General features: G+C 39.1%; 1 protein-coding gene across 6 annotated transcripts in view; it reads left to right on the forward strand.

Annotated features, from left to right (window-relative positions):
- The window catches only part of SEMA3B (semaphorin 3B), a 197,593-nt gene that overhangs the window by 21,742 nt on the left and 157,929 nt on the right, over positions 1 to 17,922 (forward strand). Inside the window, exon 1 of one of the 6 annotated variants that reach the window (XM_053721172.1) lies at positions 14,861 to 15,062. The exons of 1 other annotated variant lie outside the window; for it this stretch is intronic. The gene's annotated coding sequence lies outside the window, so the exon portion shown is untranslated. 4 more of the 6 variants (XM_053721171.1, XM_053721170.1, XM_053721173.1 and 1 more) reach the window with 4 other exon arrangements.

Genomic DNA, 17,922 nt, shown 5'->3' on the forward strand with positions numbered 1-17,922 from the left:
ATGAAAGAAAATTGTAGGGTTTCCTGTCCATTTAAAATTGATTGATGGAGAAGGTTGGGTTTGTATCTGGTGACGTTGCTTTCTAACATCATCTAATATGGCGTAATCTCAGTGAGTTTTGTTTGTGCGCAAAAAAAAAAGTTGCATCGAAAAACTTTATTAGGGTTCCTGTTATTAGGTGGGAAAGTGAGTCTGGAGGTTTATCAAGTTTTTTTAGCAGCATAAAAATGGCCCTGATAATAGATCAATGATTGTCAAGTATGATCGTGATCGTAATCATGATTGTGATCAGAAGAAACAGGACTGGCACATAATGTTAGGCACCATTTAACAGGACAATTATTTAGCAAAACCGATTATGAAAACAGTAGTGACTGTGATTGTGTCTAAATCTGCAGCTGTTACCTTGCCAATAGTTATCTAACAAATGATTGCGATCAACCCCACAAGTAACAGTGAAATAGTAAAATTCTCATACACGTAACAACGTTTGCACTTTTATGTCCTATTAACGGCTGAAGAGTGACCTAGCAAAGAGGGAAGAAATAGGCAAAAGTGATTTTTTTTAAAAAGACACAAAACCTGAGTGATTTCAAGTCTGTACAAGACAGACAGACAACCAGGAACCACCTACACTCTGCACTGGAAGAAACCAGCACTTAGCACATTCCCTGGGGAAGAAGAGCATGCTGGGTCACTGGGCAGGGCGACCTCTGACCCCACTCACTGCTATGGGTCACTGAGGTGACAATGTGTTAAATATGGCGTTAGTGACCTGTGACATGGGAGGGACACCTACTACCTCCTGTGACAGTGTCTGTCCTATTGTCATCTGTTTTACACTCTTCCTAATGCACCTGCTAACGTCTCTGTTATTCCCCTTTTAGTTCTCGCATTCGGCTCTCTCTCACACATCTCATGCCCAGACCTGGGAACTGTAACAATTTGACCTAAAGACTCAGGGATTTAGCTCTAATCTAAGGATTTAAGGGTACAAAGAGCTACAAAGTGACATAAATAACTGCACTATTGTTTGCATACTGCTATGCGTTTAAAGGGACACTGAACCCAAATTTTTTCTTTTGTGATTCAGATAGAGCATGACATTTTAAGCAACTTTCTTATTTACTCCTATTATCAAAAGTTCTTTATTCTCTTGGTATCTTTATTTGAAATGCAAGAATGTAAGTTTAGATGCCGGCCCATTTTTGGTGAACAACTTAGGTTGTCCTTGCTGATTGGTGGATAAATAGATCCACCAATCAAAAACTGTTGTCCAGAGTTCTGAACCAAGAAAAAAAGCTTAGATGTCTTCTTTTTCATATAAAGATAGCAAGAGAACGAAGAAAAATAGATAATAATAGTAAATTAGAAAGTTGCTTAAAATTGCACACTCTGTCTGAATCACAAGAGAAAAATTTTGGGTTCAGTGTCCCTTTAAAGGGTCAATGTACTGTAAAATGGTTTCCCCTTTAATTTGTTCCTAATTATCATCAATTAGAATTATTTTTAATGGTTTAAAAACAGCTCCTTTACCTTTATTTTGGTGTGCAGAATAGCTACTTTTACCTGTTGTATCCCAACCTACACTGGCTATTGTATTACTTAAAGGGACATTCCAGCCAAAATTGGAATCCACATGGATGCGTTACAGTTTGAATAAAAGCATTTTCTAATATACATGCATTAGCTGTTTTAAAAGAGTATTTAAGTATGCACCATGCACCAGAATTTTAAACATAGCACTTTCTCAGAGAGTCTACGGTGCTTGTACCATCTGGTAATGACTCAATTTGTTAATTGCTGACATGATTCGAGCCCCACTGGCATTCTGTGCAGCTGCAGCATATAACATGCTGGTGCACTGAGAATATCTAGCTATGCTTCTCATGCACATGCAGAGAAAAATATTAACACTAAAACAATGATAACTTTTACATGTATAGTATATTGCAAATATGTTTCTGTTTAAAGATGTAATTCATCTATGTGCATTTAAATTTTGAACAGAACATCCCTTTAAGTATTGGCTATACGAAAACTATGTAAGCATAGCCAGCAGTATAAATTACACTCTAGCAGAGGGGGGTAGAGAGATAAGAAATAAAATGTTCATTTCAATTGTTCTAAGTATTGGGCTTTAATATAGATACAGAGATAAGATGAGGGAGAATTTATTTTTCTTTCTTTCTCTCTCTCTGTCTCTCTCCCTCTCACTTTCTTTCTCTCTCTCTCTCACTTTCTCTCTCTCTTTCTTTCTTTCTTTCTTTCTTTCTTTCTTTCTTTCTTTCTTTCTTTCTTTCTTTCTTTCTTTCTTTCTTTCTTTCTCTCTCTGTCTCTCTCCCTCTCACTTTCTTTCTCTCTCCCTCTCACTTTCTTTCTCTCTCTCCCTCTCACTTTCTTTCTCTCTCCCTCTCACTTTCTTTCTCTCTCTCTCTCTCACTTTCTCTCTCTTTCTTTCTTTCTTTCTTTCTTTCTTTCTTTCTTTCTTTCTCTCTCTGTCTCTCTCCCTCTCACTTTCTTTCTCTCTCCCTCTCACTTTCTTTCTCTCTCCCTCTCACTTTCTTTCTCTCTCCCTCTCACTTTCTTTCTCTCTCTCTCTCTCTCTCTCTCTCTCTCTCTCTCACTTTCTCTCTCTCTCTTTCTTTCTTTCTTTCTTTCTTTCTTTCTTTCTTTCTTTCTTTCTTTCTTTCTTTCTTTCTCTCTCTCTCTGTCTCTCTCCCTCTCACTTTCTTTCTCTCTCCCTCTCACTTTCTTTCTCTCTCTCCCTCTCACTTTCTTTCTCTCTCCCTCTCACTTTCTTTCTCTCTCTCTCTTTCTTTCTTTCTCTCTTTCTTTCTTTCTCTCTTTCTTTCTTTCTCTCTCTCTCTCTTCCTTCCTCTTTTCCTCTCCCCTCTTTCTCTATGACTTTGCTTATCTTGCCCTCTCCCCCTGACTCTCTTTGTTAGCAGCTGAATGGTGCTGCCCATGTAACACACTGGAATGTCTTCTATGCTATTTAATATAACAAGTGATTCTGGAGCATACAGAAAGTTACACAGTGCACTCACAACTGTATATGCATATTTGTGTATAATACCAACTGCACGTTTAATAATAGAAGTCTCATTTCTACACAAATGTATTCGGATGAAGGGGGGGGGGGGCAACTGCTATATTTGTTGCATTTGTCTTAAAATGATAAACAAGTGGTCTCTTTAATGGAAAATGAACAAAAAAAATGCACAACTCATTCTTACAGTTAAAACAATTATTCTAAAGGCTAAAACGGCATAAAACAGTTCAAATTTATACTATTTAGGTGGGATGTAGCAATGTCCTTGTCAGTTGATAAATTTAGTGACAGTCAATAAGTATGCCAATCCTGACCCCATTAAAACATATATAAATATATACTTCTTTTTTTTTATATATATATATATATATATTTTTGTGCTGCTGCTACTGGCTTGTATAAGTAGCACTAGCTCCTAGTTTGACTTTATTAAAGTTTAATCTCCTCAGCTCCCCTGAAGACTCTCCCTATGGGAAATAGAAAGTAAATGGATTTTCATTAATAAATGGATCCCAAACAGCCCCATTAACGTATATTGGATTAAACCATTTATTTTTTGTGTGAGGAATGAAAGTATTTTTTGTATGGTTTGTTTTTTTCCCAATTAAATATGTAAATTTAAAGGTTTTCAAACCTTTTAGAGAAATTATTATAATCGCACAAATGAATCTACTAAAAAAAAAAAGTTTATTTGTTTATCATTTTCAGACAAATGCAATAAATATTAAAAAATGTGTCCTTTTTTATTGTTTAGAAAAATAAATAATCCCTTTATTACCCATTCCCCAATTAATCATTAACCAACACTGTTATATTAATATACTTTTTACCTCTGTGATTACCTTGTATCTAAGCCTCTGCAGACTGCTTCTTATCTCAGTTATATTAATATACTTTTTACCTCTGTGATTACCTTGTATCTAAGTCTCTGCAGACTGCCTCATTATTGATGTGCTATTTACAAACATGCATTTTAGCCAACCAGTGCTGACTCATAAATAACTCCATGGGAGTGAGCACAATGTTTATCTAATATGGCACACATGAACTAGCCCAGTCTAGCTGTGGAAAAACTGTCAAATGCACTGAGATAAGAGGCGGCCTTTAAGGGCGGAGAAATTATCATATGAGCCTACCTAGGTTTAGCTTTCAACAAAGAATAGCAAGAGAACAAAGCAAATTTAATGATAAAAGAAAATTGGAAAGTTGGTAATGCTAATTAAAAAAAAAAAAAATGTATATATTTATATATGTTTTAATGGGGTCAGGATTGGCATACTTATTATAAAGGCCTTTTTAGCCTTTAGAATAATTGTTTTAACTGTAAGAATGAGTTGTGCATTTATCTAATTTGCTTTGTTCCATTGAAAACCTTTGTTGAAAAGCATATCTAGGTAGGCTCAGGAGCAACAATGCACTACTAGGATCTTGTTGCTGATTTGTGGCTGCATATATATATATATATATATATATATATATATATATATATATATATATATATATATATATATATATATATCATGTGAAAACTTTAGTTCTTTAGTTAAGCTGAATATGATATTATTTGTATAGCTCCACAAAATTCAGTAGCGCTACTTATATTTTCATAATTTAAAATAAAGAGAAATTTACCTGTAAAATAAAAACTAACCTAAGTTACAATTACACCTAACACTACACTACCATTAAATAAATTATTCCCTTTTTAAACTAAATACTTACCTGTAAAATAAACCCTAAGATAGCTACAATGTAATTAATAATTACATTGTAGCTATTTTAGGATTTATATTTATTTTACAGGTATCTTTGTATTTATTTTAGCTAGTTAGAATAGTTATTAAATAGTTATTAACTATTTAATAACTACCTATCTAAAAGAAATACAAACTTACCTGTAAAATAAATCCTAACCTAAGTTACAATTAAATCTAACACTACACTATCATTAAATTAATTAAATAAATTACCTACAAATAACTACAATTAAATAAACTAACTAAAGTACAAAAAATAAAAAAAATAAGTTACAAAAAGTAAAAAAAAATAAGTTACAAACATTTCAAAAATATTACAACAATTTTAAGCTTCTTACACCTAATCTAAGCCCCCTAATAAAATAACAAAGCCCTGCAAAATAAAAAAATGCCCTACCCTATTCTACATTAAAAAGTTAACAGCTCTATTACCTTACCAGCCCTTTAAAAGGGCCTTTTGCGGGGCATGCCCCAAAGTATTCAGCTCTTTTGCCTGTAAAAATAAAATACAACCCCCCCAACATTAAAACCCACCACCCACATACCCCTACTCTAACCCAAACCCCCCTTAAATAAACCTAACACTACCCCCCTGAAGATCATCCTACCTTTAGCCGTCTTCAGCCAGCTGACCACCGATGGAACAGAAGAGGAGATCCGGAGCGGCCGAAGTCTTCATCCAAGGGGCGCTGAAGAAGTCTTCCATCCGATTGAAGTCATCATCCAAGGGGAGCTGAAGAAGTCTTCCATCCGACTGAAGTCATCATCCAGGCGGCGTCTTCAATCTTCATCCATCCGGAGCGGAGCCATCTTCAGACGAGCCGACGCGGAGCTATCTTCTTCCACCGACGACTGAACGACGAATGACGGTTCCTTTAAGTGACGTCAACCAAGATGGCGTCCCTTGAATTCCGATTGGCTGATAGGATTCTATCAGCCAATCGGAATTAAGGTAGGAAGTTCAATCCGATTGGCTGATCCAATCAGCCAATCAGATTAATCTTGCATTCTATTGGCTGATCGGAACAGCCAATAGAATGCAAGATCAATCTGATTGACTGATTGGATCAGCCAATCGGATTGAACTTCAATCTGATTGGCTGATTTAATCAGCCAATCAGATTTTTCCTACTTTAATTCCGATTGGCTGATAGAATCCTATCAGCCAATCGGAATTCGAGGGACGCCATCTTGGATGACGTCACTTAAAGGAACCGTCATTCGTCGTTCAGTCGTCGGTGGAAGAAGATGGCTCTGCGTTGGCTCGTCTGAAGATGGCTCCGCTCTGCTCCGGATGGATGAAGATTGAAGACGCTGCCTGGATGATGACTTCAATCGGATGGAAGACTTCTTCAGCGCCGCTTGGATGTTGACTTCAATCAGATGGAAGACTTCTTCAGCGCCCCTTGGATGATGACTTCTGCCGCTCCGGATGTCTTCTTCTGTTCCATCGTGGTCGGCTGGCTGAAGACAGCTAAAGGTAGGATGATCTTCAGGGGGGTAGTGTTAGGTTTATTTAAGGGGGGTTTGGGTTAGAGTAGGGGTGTGTGGGTGGTGGGTTTTAATGTTGGGGGGGTGTATTTTATTTTTACAGGCAAAAGAGCTGAATTCTTTGGGGCATGCCCCACAAAAGGCCATTTTAAGGGCTGGTAAGGTAATAGAGCTGTTAACTTTTTAATGTAGAATAGGGTAGGGCATTTTTTTATTTTGGGGGGCTTTGTTATTTTATTAGGGGGCTTAGATTAGGTGTAAGTAGCTTAAAATTGTTGTAATATTTCTTAAATGTTTGTAACTTATTTTTTTATTTTTTGTAACTTAGTTTTTTTTATTTTTTGTACTTTAGTTAGTTTATTTAATTGTATTTATTTGTAGTTATTTGTAGGTAATTTATTTAATTAATTTAATGATAGTGTAGTGTTAGGTTTAATTGTAACTTAGGTTAGGATTTATTTTACAGGTAATTTTGTATTTCTTTTAGCTAGGTAGTTATTAAATAGTTAATAAATATTTAATAACTATTCTAACTAGCTAAAATAAATACAAAGTTACCTGTCAAATATATTTTAATCCTAAAATAGCTACAATTTAATTATTAATTACATTGTAGCTATCTTAGGGTTTATTTTACAGGTAAGTATTTAGTTTTAAATAGGAATAATTTATTTAATGATAGTGTAGTGTTAGGTGTAATTGTAACTTAGGTTAGTTTTTATTTTACAGGTACATTTCTCTTTATTTTAACTAGGTAGCTATTAAATAGTTAATAACTATTTAATAGCTATTGTACCTAGTTAAAATAAATTGAAATTTGCCTGTAAAATAAAAATAAATCCTAAAAATAGATACAATATAATTATTATTTATATTTTAGCTAGATTAGGGTTTATTTTAAAGGAAAGTATTTAGTTTTAAATAGGATTAATTTAGTTATAAGAGTTATAATATTTAGATGTATTTAATTAATATTTAAGTTAGGGGGGTGTTAGGGTTAGACTTAGGTTTAGGGGTTAATAGTTGCGGCGGTGTAGGGGGGGCAGGATAGGGGTTAATACATTTATTACAGTTGCGGCGGTGTAGGGGGGGCAGGATAGGGGTTAATAGGTATTATGTAGGTATTATGTAGGTGGTGGCGGGGTCCGGGAGCAGCGGTTTAGGGGTTAACATATTTATTAGAGTGGCGGCGGGGTCCGGGAGCGGCGGTTTAGGGGTTAACATATTTATTAGAGTGGCGGCGGGGTCCGGGAGCGGCGGTTTAAGGGTTTACATATTTATTAGAGTGGTGGTGGCGTCCGGTAGCGGCGGTTTAGGAGTTAATCAGTTTATTAGAGTAGCGATGGGCTCAGGGAGCGGCGGTTTAGGGGGTAATAACTTTATTTAGTTGCGGCGGTGTAGGGGGGGACAGATTAGTGGTGTTTAGACTCGGGGTACATGTTAGGGTGTTAGGTGCAGACAGCTCCCATAGGAATCAATGGGATGTCGGGCAGCAGCGAACAGGAACTTTCGCTATGGTCAGACTCCCATTGATTCCTATGGGATCCGCCGCCTCCAGGGAGGAATGAAAACCAGGTACGCTGGGCCGGAAAAGAGCCGAGCGTACCTGCTAGTTTTTTGATAACTAGCAAAAGTAGTCAGATTGTGCCGAACTTGTGTGCGGAACATCTGGAGTGACGTAAGAATCGATCTGTGTCGGACTGAGTCCGGCTGATCAAAGCTTATGTCACTAAATTCTACTTTTGCCGGTGTGTAGGGCTTGATAATTAAGGCGAATCAGCCTCGCCACAAATACGCTGCGGAATTCCTGCATATATGAGGTTGACGGCTTGATAACTAGAGGCCTTGGTATGTGTTCAAAGTCGCTATTTATTATTTTTGTAATGTATTTGTTTATAAAGCACGATCATATTACGCAGCGCACCTGGTTATGTATTTTTTTCACTTACCTGTGTATGTAGGAATTCTTCATTTACATTTATATTCCCGTGAGCATGTCAGTAGGGGGGGGGATCTGTTTCTTCTCTCCTATGAGTATTTATATATGAATTTCAGCAAGAGATTAGGTATTAACAAGTATATGTGTATATGAGTGTCTGTTAGAGTTTACACATTAATAAATAAATGTATCTGTATATAAATTTCTGAGGATGCATACATTTTTTTCTCTGGGTAAATCTATTTTGGAGTGTTTGTCAGTGCATGCATTTTACTATGTAAGTAGGCATCTGTGTATATAGTGATGGGCATGTTTGTGTGTGCATGTGTATCTCTGTGTATGCAGTGATGCACATGTATTTGTGTGTGCATGTTTATCTCTGTGTGTATACAGTGATGTGCATGTGTGTGTGTGTGCATGTGTATCTCTGTGTATGCAGTGATGTGCATGTGTGTGTGTGTGCTTGTGTATCTCTGTGTATGCAGTGATGCACATGTATTTGTGTGTGTGCATGTGTATCTGTGTGTATACAGTGATGTGCATGTATGTGTGTGTGCATGTGTATCTGTGTGTATACAGTGATGTGCATGTATGTGTGTGTGCATGTGTATCTGTGTGTATACAGTGATGTGCATGTATGTGTGTGTGCATGTGTATCTGTGTGTATACAGTGATGTGCATGTATGTGTGTGTGCATGTGTATGTGTGTGTATACAGTGATGTGCATGTGTGTGTGTGCTTGTGTATCTCTGTGTATGCAGTGATGCACATGTATTTGTGTGTGCATGTTTATCTCTGTGTGTATACAGTGATGTGCATGTGTGTGTGTGTGTGTGTGCATGTGTATCTCTGTGTATGCAGTGATGTGGATGCATCTGTGTGTGTGTGTATGTGCATCTGTGTATGAAGTGATGTGCATGTATTTGTGTGTGTGCATGTGTATCTGTGTGTATGCAGTTATGTGCATGTATATGTGTGTGTGCATGTGCATCTGTGTGTATGCAGTTATGTGCATGTATTTGTGTGTGTGCATGTGTATCTCGGTGTATGCAGTTATGTGCATGTATTTGTGTGTGTGCATGTGTATCTCTGTGTATGCAGTGATGTGCATGTATTTGTGTGTGTGCATGTGTATCTCTGTGTATGCAGTTATGTGCATGTATTTGTGTGTGTGCATGTGTATCTGTGTGTATGCAGTGATGTGCATGTATTTGTGTGTGTGCATGTGTATCTCGGTGTATGCAGTTATGTGCATGTATTTGTGTGTGTGCATGTGTATCTCTGTGTATGCAGTGATGTGCATGTATTTGTGTGTGTGCATGTGTATCTCTGTGTATGCAGTTATGTGCATGTATTTGTGTGTGTGCATGTGTATCTGTGTGTATGTAGTGATGTGCATGTATTTGTGTGTGTGCATGTGTATCTCTGTGTATGTAGTGATGTGCATGTATTTGTGTGTGTGCATGTGTATCTCTGTGTGTACAGTGATGTGCATGTATTTGTGTGCATGTGTATCTCTGTATATGCAGTTATGTGCATGTGTATCTCTGTGTATGTAGTGATGTGCATGTATTTGTGTGCATGTGTATCTCTGTGTATGTAGTGATGTGCGTGTATTTGTGTGTGTGCATGTGTATTTCTGTGTATGCAGTTATGTGCATGTATTTGTGGGTGTGCATGTGTATTTCTGTGTATGCAGTTATGTGCATGTATTTGTGTGTGTGCATGTGTATCTCTGTGTAAGCAGTGATGTGGATGTATTTGTGTGCATGTGTATCTCTGTGTATGCAGTTATGTGCATGTATTTGTGTGTGTGCATGTGTATCTGTGTGTATGCAGTGATGTGCATGTATTTGTGTGTGTGCATGTGTATCTGTGTGTATACAGTGATGTGCATGTATGTGTGTGTGTGCATGTGTATCTGTGTGTATGCAGTTATGTGCATGTGTGTGTGCATGTGTATCTGTGTGTATGCAGTTATGTGCATGTATGTGTGTGTGCATGTGTATCTCTGTGTATGCAGTTATGTGCATGTATTTGTGTGTGCATGTGTATCTGTGTGTATGCAGTTATGTGCATGTATGTGTGTGTGCATGTGTATCTGTGTGTATGCAGTTATGTGCATGTATTTGTGTGTGTGCATGTGTATCTGTGTGTATGCAGTTATGTGCATGTATGTGTGTGTGCATGTGTATCTGTGTGTATACAGTGATGTGCATGTATGTGTGTGTGCATGTGTATCTGTGTGTATACAGTGATGTGCATGTATGTGTGTGTGCATGTGTATCTGTGTGTATACAGTGATGTGCATGTGTGTGTGTGCTTGTGTATCTCTGTGTATGCAGTGATGCACATGTATTTGTGTGTGCATGTTTATCTCTGTGTGTATACAGTGATGTGCATGTGTGTGTGTGTGTGTGCATGTGTATCTCTGTGTATGCAGTGATGTGGATGCATCTGTGTGTGTGTATGTGTATCTGTGTATGAAGTGATGTGCATGTATTTGTGTGTGTGCATGTGTATCTGTGTGTATGCAGTTATGTGCATGTATATGTGTGTGTGCATGTGCATCTGTGTGTATGCAGTTATGTGCATGTATTTGTGTGTGTGCATGTGTATCTCGGTGTATGCAGTTATGTGCATGTATTTGTGTGTGTGCATGTGTATCTCTGTGTATGCAGTGATGTGCATGTATTTGTGTGTGTGCATGTGTATCTCTGTGTATGCAGTTATGTGCATGTATTTGTGTGTGTGCATGTGTATCTGTGTGTATGCAGTGATGTGCATGTATTTGTGTGTGTGCATGTGTATCTCGGTGTATGCAGTTATGTGCATGTATTTGTGTGTGTGCATGTGTATCTCTGTGTATGCAGTGATGTGCATGTATTTGTGTGTGTGCATGTGTATCTCTGTGTATGCAGTTATGTGCATGTATTTGTGTGTGTGCATGTGTATCTGTGTGTATGTAGTGATGTGCATGTATTTGTGTGTGTGCATGTGTATCTCTGTGTATGTAGTGATGTGCATGTATTTGTGTGTGTGCATGTGTATCTCTGTGTGTACAGTGATGTGCATGTATTTGTGTGCATGTGTATCTCTGTATATGCAGTTATGTGCATGTGTATCTCTGTGTATGTAGTGATGTGCATGTATTTGTGTGCATGTGTATCTCTGTGTATGTAGTGATGTGCGTGTATTTGTGTGTGTGCATGTGTATTTCTGTGTATGCAGTTATGTGCATGTATTTGTGGGTGTGCATGTGTATTTCTGTGTATGCAGTTATGTGCATGTATTTGTGTGTGTGCATGTGTATCTCTGTGTAAGCAGTGATGTGGATGTATTTGTGTGCATGTGTATCTCTGTGTATGCAGTTATGTGCATGTATTTGTGTGTGTGCATGTGTATCTGTGTGTATACAGTGATGTGCATGTATGTGTGTGTGTGCATGTGTATCTGTGTGTATGCAGTTATGTGCATGTATGTGTGTGTGCATGTGTATCTCTGTGTATGCAGTTATGTGCATGTATTTGTGTGCATGTATTTGTGTGCATGTGTATCTCTAAGTATGCAGTTCTGTGCATGTATTTGTGTGTGTGCATGTGTATCTCTGTGTATGCAGTTATGTGCATGTATTTGTGTGTGTGCATGTGTATCTCTGTGTAAGCAGTGATGTGGATGTATTTGTGTGCATGTGTATTTCTGTGTATGCGGTTATGTGCATGTATTTGTGTGTGTGCATGTGTATCTGTGTGTATACAGTGATGTGCATGTATGTGTGTGTGTGCATGTGTATCTGTGTGTATGCAGTTATGTGCATGTATGTGTGTGTGCATGTGTATCTCTGTGTATGCAGTTATGTGCATGTATTTGTGTGCATGTATTTGTGTGCATGTGTATCTCTAAGTATGCAGTTCTGTGCATGTATTTGTGTGTGTGCATGTGTATCTCTGTGTATGCAGTTATGTGCATGTATTTGTGTGTGTGCATGTGTATCTCTGTGTATGCAGTGATGTGCATGTATTTGTGTGTGTGCTTGTGTATCTCTGTGTATGCAGGGATGTGCATGTATTTGTGTGCATGTGTATCTCTGTGTATGTAGTGATGTGCATGTATTTGTGTGTGTGCATGTGTATTTCTGTGTATGCAGTTATGTGCATGTATTTGTGTGTGCATGTGTATTTCTGTGTATGTAGTGATGTGCATGTATGTGTATGTGCATGTGTATCTCTGTGTATGCAGTGATGTGCATGTATTTGTGTGTGTGAATGTGTATCTCTGTGTATGCAGTGATGTGCATGTATTTGTGTGTGTTCATGTTTATCTCTGTGTGTATACAGTGATGTGCATGTATTTGTGTGTGTTCATGTGTATCTCTAAGTATGCAGTGATGTGCATGTATGTGTGTGTGTGCATGTGTATTTCTGTGTATGCAGTTATGTGCATGTATTTGTGTGTGTGCATGTGTATTTCTGTGTATGCAGTTATGTGCATGTATTTGTGTGTGCATGTGTATTTATGTGTATGTAATGATGTGCATGTATGTGTGTGTGCATGTGTATCGCTTTGTGTATACAGTGATGTGCATGTATTTGTGTGCATGTGTATCTCTGTGTATGTAGTGATGTGCATGTATTTGTGTGTGTGCATGTGTATTTCTGTGTATGTAATGATGTGCATGTATGTGTGTGTGCATGTGTATCTCTGTGTATGCAGTTATGTGCATGTATTTGTGTGTGTGCATGTGTATCTCTTTGTATGCAGTGATGTGCATGTATTTGTGTATGTGAATGTGTATCTCTGTGTATGCAGTGATGTGCATGTATTTGTGTGTGTTCATGTTTATCTCTGTGTGTATACAGTGATGTGCATGTATTTGTGTGTGTTCATGTGTATCTCTAAGTATGCAGTGATGTGCATGTATTTGTGTGTGTGCATGTGTATCTCTGTGTATGTAGTGATGTAAGAATATTATAATATCTAGGGAGCATATATATACATTGTAGTGATGTGCATGTATTTGTGTGTGTGCATGTGTATTTCTGTGTATGCAGTTATGTGCATGTATTTGTGTGTGTGCTTGTGTATCTCTGTGTATGTAGTGATGTGCATGTATTTGTGTGTGTGCATGTGTATTTCTGTGTATGTAGTGATGTGCATGTATTTGTGTGTGTGCATGTGTATTTCTGTGTATGCAGTGATGTGCATATATTTGTGTGTGTGCATGTTTATTTCTGTGTATGTAGTGATGTGCATGTATGTGTGTGTGCATGTGTATTTCTGTGTATGAAGTGATGTGCATGTATGTGTGTGTGCATGTGTATCTCTGTGTATGTAGTGATGTGCATGTATGTGTGTGTGTGTGCATGTGTATTTCTGTGTATGCAGTGATGTGCATGTATGTGTGTATTTCTGTGTATGTAGTGATGTGCATCTATGTGTGTGTGAATGTGTATCTCTGTGTATGCAGTTATGTGCATGTATGTGTGTGTGTGTGTGCATGTGTATCTCTAAGTATGCAGTTATGTGCATGTGTATCTCTGTGTATGCAGTGATGTGCATGTATGTGTGTGTGCATGTGTATCTCTGTGTATGCAGGAATGTGCATGTATGTGTGTGTGTGTGCATGTGTATCTCTGTGTATGCAGGAATGTGCATGTATGTGTGTGTGCATGTGTATCTCTGTGTATGCAGGAATGTGCATGTATGTGTGTGTGCATGTGTATCTCTGTGTATGCAGGGATGTGCATGTATGTGTGTGTGTGCTTGTGTATCTCTGTGTATGCAGTGATGTGCATGTATGTGTGTGTGCATGTGTATCTCTGTGTATGCAGTGATGTGCATGTGTGTGTGTGTGCTTGTGCATCTCTGTGTATGCAGTTATGTGCATGTATTTGTGTGTGTTCATGTGTATCTCTGTGTATGCAGTTATGTGCATGTATTTGTGTGTGTTCATGTGTATCTCTGTGTATGCAGGAATGTGCATGTATGTGTGTGTGCATGTGTATCTCTGTGTATGCAGTGATGTGCATGTATGTGTGTGTGCATGTGTATCTCTGTGTATGCAGGGATGTGCATGTGTGTGTGTGTGCATGTGTATCTCTGTGTATGCAGTGATGTGCATGTGTGTCTCTGTGTGTGTGTGTGCTTGTGTATCTCTGTGTATGCAGTTATGTGCATGTATTTGTGTGTGTGCATGTGTATCTCTGTGTATGCAGTGATGTTCGTGTGTGTGTGTGCATGTGTATCTCTGTGTATGCAGGAATGTGCATGTATTTGTGTGTGTGCATGTGTATCTCTGTGTATGCAGTAATGTGCATGTATGTGTGTGTGCATGTGTATCTCTGTGTATGCAGTGATGTGCATGTGTGTGTGTGTGCTTGTATATCTCTGTGTATGCAGTGATGCACATGTATTTGTGTGTGCATGTTTATCTCTGTGTGTATACAGTGATGTACATATGTTTGTGTGTGTGCATGTGCAGCTCTGTGTATACAGTGATGTGCATATTTAGTGTGTGCATGTGCAGCTCTGAATGTCTGTATTAGCAATAATATGCTACTGGAAGCTATGCACTTTTCCCCTGGACTCTGCAGAGTGGATTATACAACTGGAATCATTTGGTGTGAGGGAAAGCATTGAATAACAATCCTGTCCAGGCAATTTGTTTCTGGGCTGTTTCTGACAGTCCTTCATAGATGAGGAAGGTTCTCAGTGCTTCTAAATATCAGAACATGACTGGCTATGTGGTGAGAGAGTGTCCAGATGCTGAGACCGACTGGTGAAGACTGCGAGAATTTGGGAACAGCACAATTCAAGGGAGGTACATTAGTGCAGCAGGTTGTTGTTGTGACTTAGCTGAAATGTGACTGGGGAAGCAGTTCTGGCTGATGGCTCTTGGGTGGAAGAAGTATGATTCTTAAAGGTATTTATGTGAGTCTTGGGGGAAACATCATGGTAGGAAAAGCTGCAGAGATGCAAAGTGTTTTACTGAGTCTTGGATATGTTTAAGGTAGAACGTGGCACAGGAAACAAAACATTTTATTTAGTGGTGTTTTGAAACCTTCAGTTTGCTGTGGGATAGTTCTGGTTCGTGTGGCACTGCGCAAGCACTGCAGAATTTAGGGTTCCTGTGGCACTGTGCAAGCACTGCAGAATTTAGGGTTCCTGTGGCACTGTGCAAGCACTGCAGAATTTTATGGTAGTAAGTTATTTGGAAACTGCTGGATTTTGGGGAACTGGAGTTAAAAGAAATACTGCTAAATTACTACTAAACTTGTGGGGCACTGTGGAGGCATTGCTGTTTTTTGGGACACAGTGTAGCTCCCTAAAAGTGCTGATTAATATTTGGGATCCTATGTAGCTGACAGAAGACACTGATGAGTTTTGGGACACTGTGCATCACACTGGAGGAACTGCTGCGTTTTGGGGGTATAGCTTATTAGAGGCACTGCTGTGTTTTAGAGGTACTTTGTAGCTTATTAGAGGCACTGCTGTGTTTTAGGGGTACTGTGTAGCTTATTAGAGGCACTGCTGTGTTTTAGGGGTACTTTGTAGCTTATTAGAGGCACTGCTGTGTCTTAGAGGTACTTTGTAGCTTATTAGAGGCACTGCTGTGTTTTAGGGGTACTGTGTAGCTTACTTGAGACACTGCTGCATTTTAAGGGTACTGTGTAGCTTATTAGAGGCACTGCTGCGTTTTATGGGTACTGTGTAGCTTATTAGAGGCACTGCTGTGTCTTAGAGGTACTGTGTAGCTTATTAGAGGCACTACTGTGTCTTAGAGGTACTTTGTAGCTTATTAGAGGCACTGCTGTGTTTTAGGGGTACTGTGTAGCTTACTTGAGACACTGCTGCATTTTAAGGGTACTGTGTAGCTTATTAGAGGCACTGCTGCGTTTTATGGGTACTGTGTAGCTTATTAGAGGCACTGCTGAGTTTTAGGGGTACTGTGTAGCTTATTGGAGGCACTGCTGCATTTTAGGGGTATTGTGTAGCTTATTGGAGGCACTGCTGCATTGTAGGGGTACTGTGTAGCTTATTAGAGGCACTGCTGCGTTTTATGGGTACTGTGTAGCTTATTAGAGGCACTGCTGTGTCTTAGAGGTACTGTGTAGCTTATTAGAGGCACTACTGTGTCTTAGAGGTACTTTGTAGCTTATTAGAGGCACTGCTGTGTTTTAGGGGTACTGTGTAGCTTACTTGAGACACTGCTGCATTTTAAGGGTACTGTGTAGCTTATTAGAGGCACTGCTGCGTTTTATGGGTACTTTGTAGCTTATTAGAGGCACTGCTGAGTTTTAGGGGTACTGTGTAGCTTATTGGAGGCACTGCTGCATTTTAGGGGTATTGTGTAGCTTATTGGAGGCACTGCTGCATTGTAGGGGTACTGTGTATCTTATTGGAGGTACTGCTGGATTTTGGGTTACAGTAGCTTATTGAAAGTTCTGCTGACATTTTTGGGGTACGGTGTAGCTCAGTTGAGGCACTGTATGATTTTTTTGTGGGTGATGCGCAGCTGGATTTTTTTTTGGGGGGGGAGATGGTGAACTGTGTTGTGTGGTTCACTAAGACGAGCTGAATATCCGGATGCTGTGTGTGATACAGGGGGGATGTGTTACAGCTTAACAGCAATAGAAACAGTGCTGGGTATTGGGGTGCTATATTTGGGGTGTTTGGAGTGTTGAGAGGAAGTATTATAGGATTGTAAAGTATTATAGTGAATACACTCATGTATAATAATGTGTGTCAGTTTATAGCACTTTTGTAATAAAATTGTCAGCCTGCACCCAGGAGATTGCTTGGTAGTGATAAGATAGGGAAGCAGGGTTCTAAGGGGCAGCATTTCCCTTGGGATTGAAGAGAGTGCCAGTGGGTTGCTGAGAGAGCACAGACAGATTTCCTGATGCCATAGTTAAGTTAGGTGATGCTGTGCAAGTGGGTGCTGGTGGGCTAGGTAGGACAGTGCCATGTATAAGGAAGGTACCAGCTGTTGGTCATACCCTGGAACATGCAGTAAGAAAGGGGCACTCAGTATGGGGAGGTCCGGCCAAGGTGGGGTAACTGCCCTATATGCAGGATAAGGGGGCTGAAGCAGGAATACCCTAAACACATGTTGCATCATAATAATACAGAAGTATCTCTGCTCTGTACCCCCTCCTCTCCCCCCTCCCACTTCAGAGCTGTGAATGGCACGCTGTGTAGGAGGGGAGAGACTCAGGCACTGAGAGAGACCGGGCTCACCTCTCAAACACATTAACAGACTCAGCAGGATCCTTTAACCCTTTGTGGGGAGAACCAGAACAGGTCAGTTGTTTTATCAAGGGTGTGGTGCTGGAATCCCATGTTACCTGAGCATATTAAATTGTCAGCTCCTGGTGAAGAAGGAGTAACAAGCAGGTGATGAGCTGTGGGCTAGAGGCATCTTGTCGTACTTATGCTATCTTCAGAGTGCTCAGCAGGTGCCCTAGTAACAGTATGTGATACGTGTGTATGCCAGCTGGCAGATATCTTTATATAGTGCTCATTGTGCAATATATATGTGTTATGCCTATTGTATGTGCAGGATTTAGTGCTGTACCTAATGTTGTATATAAATATAATGCACATTCTATTATATATATATAAATATACACAGTGCTCTCCAGGATTCCTCAGGTGGACATAATACTGAATACAATAGG

Source organism: Bombina bombina, chromosome 7, assembly GCF_027579735.1.
Source record: "Bombina bombina isolate aBomBom1 chromosome 7, aBomBom1.pri, whole genome shotgun sequence".
Taxonomy (NCBI): Eukaryota; Metazoa; Chordata; class Amphibia; order Anura; family Bombinatoridae; genus Bombina; species Bombina bombina.